The 13,465-nt window shown below is 48.1% G+C and overlaps 1 protein-coding gene across 2 annotated transcripts in view; it reads right to left on the reverse strand.

The window, feature by feature from the left end:
- LARGE2 (LARGE xylosyl- and glucuronyltransferase 2) overlaps nucleotides 1-13,465 on the reverse strand; it is a 126,569-nt gene that overhangs the window by 58,873 nt on the left and 54,231 nt on the right. The window contains exon 1 of one of the 2 annotated variants that reach the window (XM_068261628.1): nucleotides 8,072-8,162. The exons of the other annotated variant lie outside the window; for it this stretch is intronic. The gene's annotated coding sequence lies outside the window, so the exon portion shown is untranslated. Of the gene's footprint in view, nucleotides 1-8,071; nucleotides 8,163-13,465 lie in introns of those variants that run through there. 2 annotated transcript variants of the gene reach the window in all.

Raw genomic sequence — 13,465 nt, forward strand, 5'->3', positions numbered from 1 at the left:
TACCTCTCTCTTCAGTTCCCCTTTAATGCCAGTCACCTGGCTGTCCTGCTGACCTATTTGGCTGCAGTAGTGTCTGACTCACACACCAGAAACAAGCATGCAGCTAATGCAGTCACACTTCAGTCAGAGCACCTGATCTGCTGCATGCTTGTTCAGGGGCTATGGCTAAAAGTATAATGCTAGGTACACACAGATTTTCAGGCAGATTTTCTCTGTCAGATCGATTACGTTCAACAGGTCCGATTTGATTTCCGATTATTTTCCGATCGATTTCCGAGTGTTTTCTGTTTACTTCTATTGGAAATTGATCTGAAAACAAAATCGGAAATCAGATCGGATATATGATAATCTATCTGAAATAATAATAAAATCGGAAATAATCGATCTGACAATAAATCTGCCAGAAAATCTCATAGTGTGTACCTAGCATAAAACTAGGTACACACGTTGCGTTTTTGTGGTTGACAGATGTGTTCGATTGATAATTTCCGTCATGTCCGATATTACTTTTGTTGGACAGCGAGGAGTTACACATTTTTTTTGCTTAGCTGCTCCCAAGGTTTTACATTTAGGTTAGGTCACTTGCCCGGAGGTCTGCCTCACCGTGGCGCAAGTGTCTAGTATAATATACTTTGCATGCAAACCATATTGGAAGCTAAAGTACCTCCTAGTTTAATAAATGTTAGCATTGTTTTGGATGCAGGGCATGCATTTTTCAGTCTGGCAGAGGCGGTATATGCCTGTGCGATTAACCATTCAATTGCAGCATGTGTTTAGGGATGCGCAGCCTTTCCCCCCACTTTTTCTTAACTCTGCCGATATTATTTTTGATCGTTTTACCGCTCAATTTCCCATAGAAGTAAATGGAAATTGATAAAAAAAAAGAAAAAAAAAAAAAAGAATTGAACGGGAAATGGACAGAGAAAACGCATTGTGCGTACCCAGCATGAAATTGTAGCATGTATAGGCACCATAAGGTCTAAAACGTCTTCCATCCACCCCCCCTCCCCAGTGAAAATCAAATTGATGCAAGGTGATCAACCATCATTAGAGCCACTCTCTTCTCAAGTAGCCAATTAAAGGTGGCATAGTCCAGCATCTAATTAGTGAGTAGTACCCTAAAGACTCTCATGACTTAAATATAATTTCCAGCCTGGTAGTCTGCTTAGAAATTCCCCAAGTCACAACCAAAATGCCCAACCACCAGAAACAGATGTAGGACAAGTAGCCCCACCCACCACATGCCCTGAAGCATCAGAGGCGGTACCTGGGCAGATGCCTTCAGGATTCCTCAATCTGATATAACACCCAGTCCCCCTGCTTACAAAACAGTTTTCTTTCCAGGAGGTTGTTTGTAAATTGAATTTGTCTGTTAGTGTAGTCATGTGTTACATAGTGGACTGTTTTGGACAAACAGAAGAAAAAGCATTGGGTGGGAAGCAGCTCGTATAGAAACATGGGCGATCAGATAGATTGCAAAAACACACCCTGAGGTAATGAGGCTGAAGGCGGTTTCTCCTGTAATTACTGCACCTTTTCTGTTCATTTGAATAAAGAGATAGTCTACTCTCTTCTGCAAACTAGACCCAGTGGCTGGACTGAGCCGTGGAGCTGGGTGGAGACATTCCACATCTTAGCTTCTCAGATCCCTCTTCCTATGGTGACCAAGTATGACCACACATGCTAACATTTGAGGGGAAGACCTTGAACCTCGTGGTATGAATTCGAATTGTGGGTGGAGCAATCACCAGGACTGGCGGGCCGTATGTTTTTGAATTATGGGAGGAGCACTCACTAGGACTGGCAGGTGGTACTGCCTATAGAGCGCCCCCTAGTGGCTGCAGCTCTGGCGCACTCACCAGGACTGGTGGGCAGTATATTTTTGAACTGTTGGAGGAGCAATCACCATGCCCAACAGGCGCTATGTTTTTCAGTTGTGGGAGGAGCACTCACCAGGCCCAACAGGCGGTAGGTTTTTCAGTTGTGGGAGGAGCACTCACCAGGCGGTATGTTTTTTAAATTGTGGGCGGAGACTTACTGGGACCGGCAGGCACAATACACTCAGGTATTTAGTAGCAGAGTTCCCAAGAAGTAAAAACGCGCCACAAGCAGCTTCTCTGAGGCGGTCTATGACCCCTAAACTCACGGCATTCACCAGAATTTATTTAGCGGTTGTACGGAACTCGCTCGTGCTTCCTGTGGCTACACACTAGGCACTGTGCATTTTTATTTTTTGGGTGCATTTTTGTATGCGTTTTCTGTGCATTTTTAGTGAATTTGCATTTTTATTATTTCCCTAATCACTTCCGTAACATACAGCATCATATTCATATTAAAAACAAAAAAAAAAAACACACAAAACAAAACAAAAAAAAAAGCATTCCTCTACATCTCCACAGAGATACATTACATGAGTTTTTGAAAGCTAAGGTATGCAGCAAGTTGTGCGTGTTCAAAAACGCATGATATAAAATGGACATTTATGACTTTTTACTAGGGCTGCTCAAATCCGGATCCGGGAGACAGCCGGATAGTTGCTATGCGGACATCTCTCAGTAATCCTGTGCGGGGGGGAGTCAATCTTACCTGTCTGACGTCTTCTTCGTCCGTCCCTCGGTACCTCCCACGATGCGCTCCACGCGCGTCACGTGATTACACTTTCTCCTTCAACCCGGAAGGAGGAAGTGTTTGTAGTCACGTGACCGTCACTTGCACCGCATGGTGGGAGGCGCCGAGGAACGGACGAAGAAGATGTCAGACAGGTAAGATTGACTCCCCCCCGCACAGGATTACTGAGAGATGTCCGCATAGCAACTATCCGGGTGTCTCCCGGATCCGGATTTAAAGAGAACCCGAGGTGTGTTTAAAGAATGTTATCTGCATACAGAGGCTGGATCTGCCTATACAGCCCAGCCTCTGTTGCTATCCCAAACCCCACTGAGGTCCCCCTGCACTCTGCAATCCCTCATAAATCACAGCCGTGCTGTGAGGCTGTGTTTACATCTGTAGTGTCAGTCTCAGCTGCTCCCCCGCCTCCTGCATAGCTCCGGTCCCTGCCCCCGTCCCTTCCCTCCAATCAGCAGGAAGGGAAGGGATGCAGGCGGGGACTGGAGTTCTGCAGGAGGTGGGGAGAGCAGCAGACTGACACTATAGAGATAAACACAGCCAACTCTGACAAGCTGTTTGTCAGCAGCATGGCTCTGATTTATGAGGGATTGCAGAGTGCAGGGGGACCTTAGGGGGGTTTGGGATAGCAACAGAGGCTGGGCTGTATAGGCAGATCCAGCCTCTGTATGCAGATAATATTCTTCAAACCCACCTCGGGTTCTCTTTAAGCAGCCCTACTTTTTACAGGCTACCCATAGACTTTCATTAATGGCAAAACCGCTAGCAATTCTGCCTAGTGTGTTCCTAGCCTGGATCTCAACTGCCGTAGAAATGCCAATACCAAGCACAAATAGATCTTCATACACTTGCTCCCACGTCATTTGTGCCGATGTGGTGTTTAGCACCACCCATTCCACGGCTATAGAAAAAAAAAAAAAAAAAGGTGGCGCTTCCCATTCTGCTGGTTACATAAAAGGTTTGTACACACATCAGATGGTAGTCGTTAAAAATGAAGGAAGGTAGACAGTTGTGAGCGATGGCGCACACACAACACAATTTGTAAGATAATGTGCGCATGCAGCCAGAATTGGCACTTACGCTAGGCATAGACTGTTCGTTTTATATTATCAATCGAGCCGCTGATGGCTCGATTGATAATATTCAACCTGTCTGATCACCGTCGATAGCGTGCTCGATCCCCGCGGGCAGACAATGGTAGAAACGAAACGCTGATAAGGAAGTGCCTGTGGGCACGAGCGGGGATCAATCCGTGGTGACGCGCTGGCTTGATACCGGCGCATAAACGAACTGTCTGCCTAGCATTACTGTATATACTCGAATACAAGTCAACCTTGTGTATAAGTCGACTCCCATATCCAAGCCTCTTAAGCAGGAATTTTTACTGACTCAAGTATAAGTCTTAGTGGCTGGATAGTGTAGTGGTTAAGGGCTCTGCCTCTGACACGGGAGACCTGGGTTAAAATCTTGGCTCTGCCTGTTCAGTAAGCCAGTAATTCAGTAAGGAGCTCTTTGGGCAAGACTCCCTAACACTGCTGCTGCCTACTGAGTGCGCTCTGGTGGCTGCCTCGCAAGCGCTTTGAGTCCGACAGGAGAAAGGCGCTATACAAATACTGCAATTATACAAATACTGCCATTACCCAGCAAAGTTAATGGCTACACTTGGGGCTCAGGAGGGGTTAATGATTGCACTGCATACAGTATTGCAGCCATTAACCCCTCCTGTGCCTTAAGTGCAGCCAATACTCTTCCAAGCCCCCAAGTGCTGCAATTATTCACTCCCCTTCCTGCAGTCCAGTATTTCCCTCCTGCCCCTTTCCTTGATAATGGTTGTGGCCAGGACTTTCCCAACCTTTTTTCTTGGCATTTCCTTTCCTCAAAGTATCACTTACCACAGGATACATTGCTGCAAATGGGAATGTCACTATCAGTACGCACATTACTCAGTGTGCTCAGTTGTTGTCCGTGACTTGTGTATAAGTCCACCCCTATACTTGTATGAAGTGAATCAGACCTACATTTCTAGACTTATACTCGAGTATATACAGTATTTTCACGCAGGTGTACTACACGTATGCTTCGTTCAAGATCCACCGATTCTGCTGACAATCAAGGGCGTTTGTAGGAAACGATCCACCAGGCAGATTGGCCAAAGTGACGACAACCATCGTTTATCGTTGTCTTTTATAGTTGTTCGCTTCCATTTTCGTTAACGATAATCAGTCGAACAGTCTTTTGTTTTGAACGGCTCGCCTGACTCGTGTACAAAGCTGTAGAATTCAGCACACCGGTCGTAGTCACTATGGAAGCTTTGCAAGGCAGCAGAAGGGGGATAGTTAGACTCTGCTGGGGTCAGGGCAGTTCATGCATTTTCTCTGCATGCAGAAGGGACTTGTAGTCTGGTGATGCCACCGTTATCGGCAAGCTCACATGTGACAAGTCTCTGCAGAGCATCACCAAGACATTCTTTAGGACAAAGATACGGTGAGAACAGATAAGGCAATGAGCTACTGGATTCCAATGCCATGCTAAAGTAATAAACTACCCAGCAAGCTCATGGTGAAGCAGAGGGGGGGGGAGGGGGAGGGGGGCAAAATAAAATACTCACCGCACCTCCTGTTCCCCTCCATCCCCCACCACTCTTCTCTGGTCCGTCCTGCTCTCCTGGGCGACTCCAAACCTGGTCATACTGCGCCGCGCATACGCGGTATGTCCGTTCTGCTCCCCTGTGGCCGCGCAGAGTGAGGTCACAGGACAGCCGCGCACTCTCCCCCCACGTATCCAATCAGCACTCACATCGGGACACAGGAGCGAGGGGACAGAGGGGAACGGGAGGTGTGGTGAGTATGTGATTATGTCCCTCTACCCAGCACAGCTTCAGTTTTTACCACAGGCTTTCGAAACAAAAAAAGTTTGCCTTCTTAAAACAGAAGGCATTGGAGATTATTCAGGTTGGAGTGTGCATATCATGTCTCCCATAATGCATCACTGCTGAATATGCAAATCATCCTTTGTTGTCCCTGATAGCTAACTAGACCTCCAGAACCGCTGAAATGCAATGATGTATCAGCTTGTTAATTGAGCATGCCATGCACTGATGAGGATGAACCAATCCGAAACAGTCTGTACACATGTAGGATTAATTATGGCTCTGTACAAATGAACAAGCTGACACATCATTGCATTCCAGCGGATCTGGAGGTGTGGCTAGCTTACAGGGACAACAAAGGATGACTTGCATATCTAGCAGTGTTGCATTGTGCTCACTCCAACTTAAATAATCTCCAATACCTTCTGTTTTATTTCCGCTGTGGATCACCTGTGCACTGAGTATTATTAGGGGGCCGTATACAAAAGTCAAGCTATAGGGAGGATTAGCAACAATGTCCTTTCCTCTGGCAAAGCATCTAATAACACACAAATTCTGCAAACACCAAACACAAAACGTACATTTCGAAAAACACCCTCGTTAATAAATTAATATCGCACAGCAATGATAAACCCCCATTTAAGACAACTGATATGAGAGGGATATGGATGCTGCCATATTTATTTCTTTCTAAACAATACCAGTTGGGTGGCTGTCCTGCTGATCTATTTGGCTGCAGTAGTGTCTGAATAACACCACAAACAAGCATGCAGCTAATCTCGTCAGATCTGACAATAATGTCAGACACACCTGATCTGCATGCTTGTTCAGGGGCTACGGCTAAAAGTATTAGAGGCAGAGGATCAGCAGGACAGCCAGGCAACTGGAATTGCTTATAAGGAAATATATATGGCAGCCTCCATATACCTCTCAAACTTCAATTGCCCTTGAACAATTTTCAAACAAAATTAAATTAAAAGATCGCTCAAACCGAGCAGCTTGTTGCCATGGAAGAACATGGCTTTCTCCTCATTTGTTTCCACAGGCAGAACCTGCTGACAGTGATCGTAATGTCAGAATCTGGTCGGCATCCATTCATTGGTCAGTGTGACATCCTAAGACATCCTTCTTCGGACATCTGAAAACTGTCTATACCGGCATCCCACCTACTGCACTCATCACAACACAGGCAACAAGCATTCAGTGGACTGCGATTGTCACCGACTGCCAGGGGTATCGGCCGATAAGACTGCGAGCAATCGCGTCACAGCTGGCCGAAATAAGACGTGTACAAAGCTTTACTGATTGCTGCTTTTGCCTTGCAGCACTAGAGTCCCCAGCTCAGTCCCCAGCAAGATCTACATCTGTGTGGAGTTTAAAGGTTCTGCCTGTGTTTGTGTGGGATTCCCCTAGGCACTCCGGTTTCCTCCCACACCCCAAAACGGACACTTGTCACATCTGAGCCACCTGTAGTACTGGTTCACACGTATGCGGGGCAGGAAAACAACAGTCGCGCTGCTCTACGTTTAAGTGTTTCCAATTCAACAGAAAGGAAAGTGTTAGTGTTTGGTACCGTCCTTTAATGCCTCCTACCCTTGTTTGCGCAAACACTTCGTTCCAATCCAGTTTCTCCTATCATTCGTTTTTTTTCTTGGACTCAACCGGCAGCATCCAGAAATGGCAACCGCGGCGCATCCGTGTCAAAAACGCTGGTCGCCGGAAAGCACCGCTGCAAGCAGACCAATGCTTTTCTGCATGCTAGCAATTTGAAGCGAGACGCCGGGCTGCTCTGGGCTGCTGGTTCAGACGCCCACCTGAACCAGCCCTTATTGGGGGGCATCTATCAAACGCCCGTGCAGAGCGCTAGCATGCCCCCGATAGCTGGTGACAGGCGGTCAACGCCTTCAGCCACACATGGAAAAGGAGTCCGACTCCCCAGTAACCGAAGACATCTACACATCAATGCGCTGCTGCAGCACAAATCAATGCAGACTCTAGGAAATCTCACCAGCACAATACACGTAGAGGTTGGCGCTCTCACCTTGCAGCTCTGGGTCCCCGGTTCATGTCCCAGCCAGGACACTATCTGCATGGAGTTTGTATGTTCTCCCCGTGTCTACGTGGGTTTCCTCCAGGCACTCCTGTTTCCTCCCACATCCCAAAAACATACAGATAAGTTAGTTGGCTTCCCCCTACAATTAACCCTAGACTACGATACACACACTACACGATACATACATAGACACGTGACTATGGTAGGGATTAGATTGTGAGCTCCTTTGAGGGGCAGTTAAGTGACAAGACAATATATTCTGTACAGCGCTGCGGAAGAGGTCAGCACTATATGCAGTAAATAAATAATAATAATAATAGCTTGCAAGTCAACAAAAAAAATCATCTAGCAGTAAGACATGAGATCTATAAACAGCAGGCTGGCTTCAGAGCAGACCCCATGTGAGGACCCCACGAATGACACCGAGCGTTCCTGGCATGCGGGCCAGAAACTGTACAGCACCGCGGGCTCTGGGCTGGTCAGGAGGAAGGCAGGATCAGTAATAAATCACAGGCAGGACTCACCTTAGCAGCACCAGTCCTGGGACCTGACAGTCCTGCAGGGGGAGAGATATAAAGTTACATCCAGTGGAGTCAGGAAACTTTTACTCTTTGTAACAAAGCAGAAAGAGGAGGAAAGGGGGGGGGGGGGGGTAATTGAAGCCTCCTGCTTGTTTTCTTGGCTTCAAAGGACAAGAGGGAAAGAAAAAAAACTCCAGCCCCTCCCACACCTGCAGAGAACAGCCCCCTCCCCCTCTGAGGCCTGACCTCCCCCATACCCACCTCCCAGCCCAGCTAGACAGCCTGCCTTATCACTAGAGTCTGCATATAGCCTGACTGCGCTGTGCTGTAATGGAGAGACACAGTCACAGCACCAAATTAGCCACAACAACTCTTACAGCAGACCTGAACTCAGAACTTCCTCTCTGCTCTAAAAGATAAGCAACAGCAGAATAACCTTTAAAGTGTACCAGAGACGTCAGAAGTACAAGATTTGATACTTAGCTAGGGCTTCCTCCAGCCCCACGATCACGGAGGCGCCCCTCGCTGTCTTCCCGCGGTCTGCCGTTCAGCCGCAATCAGCCCCGGTAATCTGGCTCAGCCGCGCAAACACAGAAGACCCCGACTGACGCAACTGAGCCAGATTACCATGAGTGATTGCGGCTGAACGGCAGACCGCGGGGGGAGAGCTGGAGGGCTTTTTATAGATAATATTTAAAGGACCACTATTGCAAAAAAAAAAAGTAGGCAGTTAAAATCTGACAGAACTGACAGGTTTTGGGATAGTCCATCTCTTCATGGGGTATTCTCAGGGTTTTCTTTGTTTTCAACAGCATTTCCTGAATAGCAGTTGCAAAGTCTGACAAAATAGTGTGCAAGCGAGTAGGTAAGCTAGCTGGTATCTTTCTATTTTTCCTAAACATCTGTTTAGGAAATGCTGTTGAAAACACAGAAAACCCTGAGAACCCCTCATGAGGAGATGGACTGGCCCAAAACCTGTCAGTTCTGTCAGATTTTAACTGCCTACTTTTTTGCGATCGTGGTCCTTTCAGTGCTAGCAATTGCAACATTGACGATTAGCCATTTACATTTTCAGGTTCTGCAAGGGATTTGGGGTAAGCTGGTGGTTTCTGGGAAGTACAAGAGCTGCAAAATTGTTTTGAGATGGTTACAGATCTAGAAGGAAAAGCGATTTTGCTCCGATCCTTTACTTCAATCGCTAGCAAGATGCTGCAGGCAGGGCGATTGTGATTTGGGCAAATTCCTCCAGTGGGCTCACCTCCATTCACTTTTACTGGCATAGCGATTTTTGGAATCCCCTGCAATCAATGGCGATCCCAAAAGATAGGAAATAGGAAAATAATCCTAGAAAAATCCAGGATTGAACTGCATCGCAATCAGTAGCCAATATCTCCTTTCCCTCGAGAAATCTTTATCTTTTCTCCAATAGATCATCAGGGGGTCTGTGTGGCTCATATTGTGGTGAAACCCCTCCCACAGTGTGATGTCATGACCATGGTCCTGACAGTTTCCTGTTTATGAACCTAGATGCATTGTGGGAAATGGCGGCTTTTTTCCAACTTACAAGCAAACAGTATCTCCCTCTGTGCATAGAACTCTCAGTAACGAACATTGAGGCCTGGAACCCACCACAAAACGCTATCGCTAATCGCAATCGCTAGCGTTTTGTATGAGCAGTTTGTAAAGAGATTTCATGAGCGTTTTAGGGAGCGCTTTTAAAAAGCGTATCAATTTGCCAGCGGTTGTGTAGCGATTAGCGTTTTAAAGTCTGATTAATCCTTTCAATTAATTTTAATTTTGTTACAGTGTGCAGTAACTTCAAAACGCTTGCAAAATCGCTCTGTGTAGGTATTGATTAGCGATTACACAACATTGAAGCGCTAACGCTCCCAAAATGCTGCATGTCCTGCGTTTGTGATTTTTCAAACGCTCCCTAAACAAAACAAAAAAAAAATTGCCCTTGTGGGTTCCAGCCCTCAGTACAGATCACCTGACAGGACTAAAGATGTCACCACCTTTGATTTATTTCAGAATGTACATCAAAAGTTTGCTTACTTAAAACAGAAAGAATTTGCGATAATTCAGGTTGGAGTGAGCTTGAGATGTCTCCCAGAGCACCACTGCTGAATATATGCAAATTAACCATTGTACCCTTAGAAGCTAAACACACCTCCAGAACCGCTGGAATGCAATGATGTGTCAGCTTGTTAATTTGTACAGAGCCATAATAATCCAACATGCATACAGACTGTTTCGGATTGTTTGATCCTCATCAGTGCATGGCATGGAATAATTTGGCTCTATGCAGTAGGGCTTGTAACACCGAGAGGTACAGACTAACCAGCAAGCTCATGGTGTACATCAGGGAGAGAAAATATTTTACAGAGGGCAAACAGTGAATTATCTTTAAATGAGCACTGTAAACAATAAGCTATTTTATGCATTCTGTTCTTTTCACTACAGGTCCCCTTTATATAAAAGGCACACACACGGGCGAGTCAAGCAGCCGATCCATGCGAGTAAGCGCGCTACGAGGTCACACGGATTCCGGCGGCGGAATGTAACATCTACATGTGTGGACAGGACGTCCCATCAGGCATCTCTCCTGACAGACAGATCCTAGAGGTCTCAGTTTGGACAAGAGCCAGAAACAGCCTTATACTTGTGCCCCAGGGGCTTCTGGGAGCCGACTGGGGAGAGGCAGGCGGCCAGGAATGTACACTTCATAACACATATATGTACAGAGGAAAGGCTGATAGGGTTAGCAGGCTCAGGTCGGAGGAGAGGAAGGGGGGGGGGGGGCAGGAATCAGGGTGTGAGACCCCATTATACAGGTTGGGAATATTCCAATCACCATTCTGCAGCTAGATTGAGAAATATCCCCTAATGCAGGGGTGGCAAACTCAAATATAAAGTGCGCTGAAATTGAGCTCTGGTACTAAGTCGCAGGCCAACCTCAATGTCTACTGGCCACCTCCCTTATTAAGTTCCCAGGTGTCTAATAGCCCCCATCCCCTATATATACAGTTCCCTGGTGTTTAGTGTTAATCCCTCCCCCATACAGTTCCCTGGTGTCTAGTGGCCCCTCCCTCCACATATACAGTTCCATGTTGTCTAATAGCCCCCCTCCCTCTCCTATACAGTTCCCTTGTGTCTAGTGGCCCTCCCTCCCCTATACAGTTCCCTGGTGTCTAGTGGTCCTCCCTCCCCTATACCGGATTATACAGTTCCCAGGTGTCTAGTGGCCCTCCCTCCCCTATACAGTTCCCTGGTGTCTAATAGCCCCCCTCCCTCTCCTATACAGTTCCCTGGTGTCTAGTGGTCCTCCCTCCCCTATACAGTTCCTTGGTGTCTAGTGGTCCTCCCTCCCCTATACCGGATTATACAGTTCCCAGGTGTCTAGTGGCCCTCCCTCCCCTATACAGTTCCCTGGTGTCTAGTGGCCCTCCCTCCCCCATACAGTTCCCTGGTGTCTAGTGGCCCCACCCTCCCCTATACAGTTCCCTGTTGTCTAATAGCCCCCTCCCTCTCCTGTACAGTTCCCTGGTGTCTAGTGGCCCCACCCTCCCCTATACAGTTCCTTGGTGTCTAGTGGCCTGCTCCCTTCCCTATACAGTTCCCTGGTGTCTAGTGGCCACCCTTCCTCCCCTATACAGTTCCCTGGTGTCTAGTGGCCCCCTCCCTCCCCTACACAGTTCCCTGGTGTCTAGTGTCCCCCTCCCTCCCCTATACAGTTCCCTGATGTCTAGTGACCCCCTCCCTCCCCATACAGTTCCCTGGTGTCTAGTGGCTCCCTCCCTCTCCTATACAGTTCCCTGGTGTCTAGTGGCCCCTCCCCTATACAGTTCCCTGGTGTCTAGTGCCCCCCTCCCTCCCCTATACAGTTCCCTGGTGTCTAGTGGCTTCCTCCCTCCCCTATACAGTTCCCTGGTGTCTAGTGGCCACCCTTCCTCCCCTATACAGTTCCCTGGTGTCTAGTGGCCACCCTTCCTCCCCTATACAGTTCCCTGGTGTCTAGTGTCCCCCTCCCTCCCCATACAGTTCCCTGGTGTCTAGTGGCCCCTCCCCTATACAGTTCCCTGGTGTCTAGTGTACCCCTCCTTCCCCTATACAGTTCCCTGGTGTCTAGTGGCCCCCTCCTTCCCCTATACAGTTCCCTGGTGTCTAGTGTCCCCCTCCTTCCCCTATACAGTTCCCTGGTGTCTAGTGGCCCCCTCCTTCCCCTATACAGTTCACTGGTGTCTAGTGGCCCCCTCCTTCCCCTATACAGTTCACTGGTGTCTAGTGGCCCCCTCCTTCCCCTATACAGTTCCCTGGTGTCTAGTGCCCCCCCCTATACAGTTCCCTGGTGTCTAGTGTACCCCTCCTTCCCCTATACAGTTCCCTGGTGTCTAGTGGCCCCCTCCTTCCCCTATACAGTTCCCTGGTGTCTAGTGGCCCCTCCCCTATACAGTTCCCTGGTGTCTAGTGTCCCCCTCTCTCCCCTATACAGTTCCATGGTGTCTAGTGGCTCCCTCCCTCCCCTATACAGTTCCCTGGTGTCTAGTGCCCCCCCCTATACAGTTCCCTGGTGTCTAGTGTACCCCTCCTTCCCCTATACAGTTCCCTGGTGTCTAGTGCCCCCCTCCTTCGCTTATACAGTTGCCTGGTGTCCCCCTCCTTCCCCTATACAGTTCCCTGGTGTCTAGTGTACCCCTCCTTCCCCTATACAGTTCCCTGGTGTCTAGTGGCCCCCTCCTTCCCCTATATAGTTCCCTGGTGTCTAGTGGCCCCCCCTCTCCCCTAAACACTAGGGAACTTTGTAAGGGAGGGTGGTGTCTGCTAGACTTTAAAGTCTGGTACACACTTTGATTTATGATTGGCCAATTACTGGGGTTTACCTACATAATCTGCTCATAGTATTCATTATCTGTTGACCCTGCTGCATGGAGGTCAGAGTGAGGACAGGTGCTCTTGGTCAGTAAGTTCTGCAGAGCTTAGACAGGTGCTCTTGGTTAGAGCGCTCTGTAAAGGGACTGTGTGTACAGAGAGGACAGCAATGTTGTAGCCTCAGGACACACAATCCTTTCTGTCACCACAAGCCCATTAGCAAGGCAAACACCCCCAGGCCAGCTAATCATCAGCAGACTGCAGGGGACATGCACTGGGCTGACTTCACAATGGCCTGGGCAAGAGGTGGAATGGAATGCATGGCATCCATACTGTCATCCCTCCTCCCACCCATACTGAGCGTCATTGTCCTGATCCGCAGCAGCCAGCAGTCCTGACATCAGCAGCGCTGAGCAGGTGCACTAACGCTACAGGACATCTGTAACTGCCAGCAGGGGAAAGTGACATACTCACTCAAGACAAGGGAAAGTTCTGGATCAGTAAAGTGAAAGCAGTTGCATGCAGATG

This window comes from Hyperolius riggenbachi, chromosome 11 (assembly GCF_040937935.1).
Source record: "Hyperolius riggenbachi isolate aHypRig1 chromosome 11, aHypRig1.pri, whole genome shotgun sequence".
Classification (NCBI taxonomy): Eukaryota; Metazoa; Chordata; class Amphibia; order Anura; family Hyperoliidae; genus Hyperolius; species Hyperolius riggenbachi.